Source organism: Salvia miltiorrhiza, chromosome 3 (genome assembly GCF_028751815.1).
Source record: "Salvia miltiorrhiza cultivar Shanhuang (shh) chromosome 3, IMPLAD_Smil_shh, whole genome shotgun sequence".
NCBI classification, from domain to species: domain Eukaryota; kingdom Viridiplantae; phylum Streptophyta; class Magnoliopsida; order Lamiales; family Lamiaceae; genus Salvia; species Salvia miltiorrhiza.
In genome coordinates, this window is record NC_080389.1 from 51,150,554 (window position 1) to 51,157,387 (window position 6,834).

Sequence of the window (6,834 nt, forward strand, 5' to 3'; positions counted from 1 at the left end):
GGTGTGTGTCAGATGGCTATAGATATTATGTGCATTTCATTGATGATTTCACACGTTTTACTTGGATTTTTCCCCTCACAGCAAAATCTGAAGTACAAAACATATTCATAAAATTCCTAAAGTTCATTGAGAGACAGTATAATACTAAACTCAAGGCTCTCCAATCTGATTGGGGAGGTGAGTATAGGCCATTAAAACCTCTTCTTGATAGTTTAGGAATTCAGTTTAGACACTCATGCCCACACACTCACCAACAAAATGAAAAATCTGAGAGGAAACATAGACATATTATGGAACTTGGTCTTACTTTGTTAGCTACTGCCACTCTTCCTCAAAGTTTTTGGTGGGATGCTTTCACCACTGCAGTCTACATAATAATAGACTTCCAACTCCCTCTTTACATAACGTCTCTCCATATCAGACTTTATTTCATCAAATCCCAGATTACAACTTCCTTAAAACATTTGGTTGCAGTTGTTTTCCATATCTTAGAGCCTATAATACTTCTAAACTCCAGTACAGGTCCTCCAAATGTTTGTTCTTAGGTTATAGTCATGACCATAAAGGCTACAGATGCTTACATCCATCAAGTAGGCTCTACAATATTGCTAGATCAGTGCAATTCAATGAAGAAGAATTTCCCTATTCCAAGCTGTTCTCTGCATCTGCCCCAGACTCAGTGCCAAGTCAGTCACCTACTACCTTTATTCCTCCTATTTTACCTCCCATTTTACCAACTCCTCACAATCCACACTCTCTATTGCCTTCTAATAATCAATATTCTCCGTATCTTCATCTACACTCTCCTACTCAAAATGATAATACTTCTCAACAATGTCTCTCACCTGCTTCAATTTCAAACACCTCCAAGACTGTTTCAAATACTAGCATACCTACTTCTCATCTCCTTTCCAGTCCTCATATAGCTCCCACCTCCACTCCACCACCTCAACCAAAACAACATCCAATGACCACTAGATCTAAAGTAGGTATCTTCAAACCAAAGGTATATCTAGCCATCTCTCATATCCCTCCTTCTGCCCTATTCACCTCAGCTGAACATACTATTACACCCACACGCATAATGGAACCTACCTCTGATTCTGCTGCTATTAATGATCCCTTGTGGTACCATGTTATGGAAGATGAAATTAAAGCCATTCAACAAAAAGAAACTTGGGATGTTATCCCTCCAACTCCAGGTATGAAGCCCATAGATTGTAAATGGGTTTATAGAGTTAAATTGCATCCTGGTGATACTCTAGACAAGTTAAAAGCCCGACTTGTTGCCAAGGAATTTCAACAACTAGCAGGTTTGGACTTTCTTGAAACCTTCAGCCCAGTTATCAAGCCTGTGTCTGCCAGATTGCTCTTCTCATTAGCTGCTTCTTATCACTAGGATATCCAGCATATAGATATAAATAATGCAATTTTAAATGGCTATTTGGATAGGCCTGTTTATATGAAACAGCCCCCAGGTTTTGAAGATCCCAATCATCCTGATTGGGTTTGCAGGCTAAAAAAATCTCTCTATGGGCTGAGACAAGCTCCTAGAGCTTGGTATGAAAGATTGAAATCACATTTACTCAGGTATGGATTCAAACATTCGGCATCTGATCACTCTCTGTTCTTCATGAGAAAAATTGGTTGTTTACTACTGGTTTTAGTATATGTTGATGACATCCTTATTACTGGAGAAGACCCTACTCTTGTCAGTGAGTTTATACAGTCTCTGTCTACTGCATTTGCTCTAAAAACATTGGGGAATGTTAATTTTTTTCTTGGTGTGGAAGTATCCAAGAAAGGCCATTCTTATAAGCTTTCTCAGACAATATACATTCGCGGTCTCCTCACCAAAACCAATCTCATTGACAGCAAGTCTCAGCCATCACCATATGATAGTGGTCTCAAGCTTCACAAGGTAGATAGCTCGGCCTTCTCAAATCCAACCTTATATCGAAGCACCATTGGGGCACTCCAATATCTCACCATCACTCGTCCAGATATCTCATTTGTGGTTAATAAACTGAGCCAGTTTTTGCAGAATCCCACAGAATTGCAATGGAAAGCTTGCAAGCGATTATTACGTTATTTGAAGGGCACTATCTCTCATTCCCATTATTTTTCCTCCTCATCTTACATGACTTTAAATGGTTTCACAGATGCAGATTGGGCCGGCTCTATCGATGATAGAAAATCTACCGGTGGTTATCTCATCTTCTTGGGTCCAAACCTACTTTCCTGGAGTTCTAAAAAGCAAGGAATCGTGTCAAGAAGTTCAACCGAGGCCGAATATAGATCTCTAGCTGATGCTTCTATGGAGGTTGTATGGATTAAGTCGCTCCTTGCTGAAATTGGCTACTCTCTTCCCTAAACTCCTGTGCTTTGGTACGACAACAAGAGTGCTTCAGCCATGGCTTCAAACCCGGTCCTTTCATGCCCGGACGAAGCACATTGAAATAGACATTCACTTCGTTCGTGACAAAGTTATAAAGAAAGAGTTGGACGTGCAACATATATCTTCCAGTGACCAGATAGCAGACGTGTTAACGAAGCCTTTACCAATCAACCGGTTTCAGTCTCTCGTTGATAAGTTGCCTTTTGAGAAAGGCTAGAAATCTTGTTTTTTGGGGTTGTATTAGAGAGTTAGTTAATGAGCCAGCTAAATGAGCTATTAGGTAGTTAGTTAAGAGAGCTGTTATGCAGCTGGAGTTGTTATCCAACGTGTCAAAAGTCAGTAAGAAGGCTAGGTGTTAAGTTAATCTATTCTACTATGTGTAATCTCTATAAATAGAAGATTAATGAATTAATGGAAAACGTGATTTTCTCCTGCATATCTTCTTCTCGCCTCTTCTCTTTATGATAGCTTAGATTCTATCAAACAATAATGAATAAAAAGTATTGATAGGGGAGAAATAGTCTCACATTAATCGAGTACTAATAGTGAAAATTAAGGGGTCACACATTAGAGAAAAATTATTAAATTATGTGTGGAGTTTATCCAAAAATAAAAAGGGCATATATTTAAGAGACAGCGGGAGTATAAAAAAAGGTAAATCATATTTGAAAAATTAAGAATGCATACTTTATACTCTCTCCGTCCTGTATATATAGGTTGAGTGAGATTTCATTAGAAATGAAAATATAAGTAAACTTTCTAATATGCTCATATATACTACTCCATCCGTCCCAGGCCAATAGGCTCAGTTATTTTCGGCACGGAGATTAAAAAACTTACTTATTGATAGGTAAATAGTGTGTGGTCCACCAAAAATTAAACAATTAAGTATTCCATTATTTTTTTCTAATCTCATTATGAGATTAGTAATCAGCAAGAACGAATTCAACAAAAGAATTCCAAAAATCAAGAACGAAAATTCCCTTATTTCATTCTTCTTCAAGCTTCAACAATTCAGCAAATTATGAGAGAAAAAATTCACAAAAAAATCAAGAATGAAACTTTCAACAACAAAATCATGAACCCTAAATCAAGAAAATTCAGATATGCAAATCAAACCTTAAATCAAGAATTAGAAATCAAACTTTCAGAAACTTTCTACCAAATCAAGAACCCTAAATCAAGAACTGAGAAATCAAACTCTGAGAAAGAAAATTCCAAATCTGCAAGAGTGGAGGGTGGAGACGGCGGAGGACGCGGTAGAGGGTGGAGACGATAGAACACGGTGGAGATGAAGAACGCGGTGGAGGCGGCTTGGGTTTGCACCGCTAGAGACGGCGGCGGTGGGGGCTTCGAACCGTCCCACCGACGAAGGAGAGGCGGCTGTGGCGTAGCAGGGGCTGTGTCCATGCATCCTGTTTCCGTAGAGAGAGAAATCAAGATGGGAGTGAAGGTGAGAACGAGATGGAGAGGGCGAGGGGGCGACGGCGCCGTGGCGTTGAACGGTGGAGGCTGTGGTCTTGAGGCGGCGGCGGATGCTATGGTCTTGAGAGGGAAAGAGAGCGATTGAGAGAGGAAGGAGAGAGAAAATGAGAGTTATAATTAGGGGTGTGTATCCCTTTTAATTAAGTAGTTATTGTTGGGAACCTTGTGGAATATCCTAACCCTTGTTTTGATGATACCAAAATTCATAGGACTTAATTGTAATAGACTAGAATCTCTTTGAACTCAAGTGTTAGAGTTCGTTTCTAGTTTAGCTTGCGGTGTCGAAGACTGAAGACTGAAGAACGAAGGACTGAAGACTGAAGACTGCAGATACCAACTGAAGTATCAGTTGAAGAATCAGTTGAAGACTGATTACTTAATGCGCGCAATGGACTGATACTAAAGTCAAGTATCAGTTGAATATTCCTCCTCGGACTGATCTTCCAACGTTCAGAAGAAGCCATGTGCTCACAAAGTACAGCCGCATTAAATGCAGAGATCTCAGGATCTTATCTCTGCAGAGGTCATTCCTATCTGGTGGTTACTTTTCAGAGACGTCACATCTTCTGTCCATCAAAGAGAGCCGTTTCCACCCAGACAAGGAACCTCGAAGATTGAAGCCTCAGCCCAAATTCGAATTGCTCTCCAACGGAAGAAATCTTGAGGACGATCTGATAAACATGCATTTTTACCTCCTCGTGTGTCATTTTTGATGCTTAGTTGTGAGGATTTTGTGTGTTTGATGGTCTATTTGAGCTTATATTCGTTTATGGTCAAGAACTTGTTACGTGCTTGTTTTTGAACGAATTTTCAGAAATAATGAAGTCGAATTTGGAAGAATTGGCTGAAATACAAGTTGTAGTTCGTCTCGAGAGGAGTTTGTGAGCGCAAACGGATCATAAATCGGAGTTCGAACGAGAGAGAACGAGCCAAAACAAAATCGCTGCGCAAAGCTGTCAGGAGTTCTGTTTCGTCACGCGGGCCGGCCATGCGGCCGCGCGACGTGGCCGCGCGAGTCGCCGTATTTCCGCTCAAAATTCGTTTTTTAGCGATTTTGGGTATTTTTTTAGAGCTACAAGACATAGGGCATATAAATACTCCCCAAGAATTTATTATCTGCAGCTTTTATCATCTTATATCATATTTTACTTTTCCTGAGAGCTGGGGGAGACGGAGAACGGAGCAGAGCAAGATTGAAGATTCTCAACTATACTACGGTTTTATTGTTGAATGATTATTTGTATTTTTGAGATTTTGATTTCTAGTCATATGTCTATGTGTGGCTAGAATCCTTTTTCCCAGGGTTTAGGGAGTAGACATGATTTGAATTTCTAACTGTTTGATTCGATTAATTGAGATTGTTATTCCTTTTTATGTTCTTGTTATTATTATTTGCTTTATTGATTGGCCACCAATTTAGCATAATCATAGGTTTTAATTTGAGATCGGGAGATGATAATTATTACCTGAACTAAGAACATATAACACATTTATTTTAATTCTAAAGGGAATTGATAATTGTGAGGGCGTTAATCCTAGGAACTTTTAGGAGTTACATGTTAGAAGTGCGATCCGGGGACGATAGCCTTGCATGTAATCAACAGTTTGTATGCCACGGGAGTGGGTATAGACTAGTTTTGAGATTGCCTTAGGAATCGTCTTATTAATTGAATTGAACATGTTAGTTAGGAGAATCTGTTGAAACCTTTGCCTTGGGAAATCTTCTCTTATCTGTTTCTCTGTTTCGCAGCTTGATTTATTTTCTTTCCTGTTGTTTACTTATTTAGTTTTTAAAACCAAAACTCTTATTTTCGTTTGTCCAGATAGAGTAGGATAATTTAGGATAGGAATTGGTAAATTCAGTCTCTGTGGAATACGACCTTACTTGCTACTGTACACAATTGCACCCGTACACTTGCGGCGTGTCAAATAAAATAGCGAACAAGTTTTTGGCGCCGTTGCCGGGGATTGATTTTTATCAGTACTATCTGTTGATTATTTGATACTAATTTGGATTTTTTTTTTGTTATTTTTATTTATTTTCTCTATTTTTCTTTTGGTTCTTATTTTTTGGTTCTGGAGTTTTTCCAGGTAGTTCATGAGCAGCGATGGAGATTTCTGATAGCGTGAGCACTACATGCTATCAATGGCCAGCCGAGAGGGTATATTTGGAGAATGTTGCTGCCACCAGAAATTCTGATTCAGTTACTTTGTTAGCCACTCAAATCGCTGCATTGTCTTCCAAGATAAATGCTTTGAGTATTGCTAAGATGGAGTCAGTTGTGAACAATCCGATGATGATGGAAGAGGCAAATTTTGTCAGCAATTGGAATTTCAGGAATTTTCAGTAGGGTGGATTTCAAAGAGGACAACAGGGAAACAATCAGAGTTGGCAACAGTTCTATCATGGAGGGTGCCCGAATAACGCGCTTCAGGCTCCACCAGGCTTCTCTGTCACCAATGGAGTCATCAATGAGGAGAATAAGCCTAATTTGGAAGAGCTGCTGATGAAATTTATCTCCAAGTCGAATGAGATGATGGAGAAGCTTGAGTCTACCACTGCTGCTTTAGGGACCCGGATGAAGGTGTTTGAGACTCAGATGACTCAAATAGCCACTGCTATTAACAATCTAGATCAGTCGGGTCAATTCTCAAGCAATACCGTGGTAAGTCCAAAAGAGCAGTGTATGACCATTGAGCTCGAAAGTGATACATCATATGAAGAGCCTCAAGCGATGGAAGAAGAGCAAGAAGTTCTGAAAGTTGAGATAAGCTTGAAGGATGAAAATTTTAAAAGTGTTGAAGAGCGCAATGTCCTAAATGTAGTCAACACTTGCATCAACCAAGGGAAATCATTGAAGGCTTGTCTCTTTAGCTTTTATCTAACTCCATCTTTTGATTTTAATTTTGATTCATCTGATGAACACTTTTTGGAGTGTGGTGGTACTTCT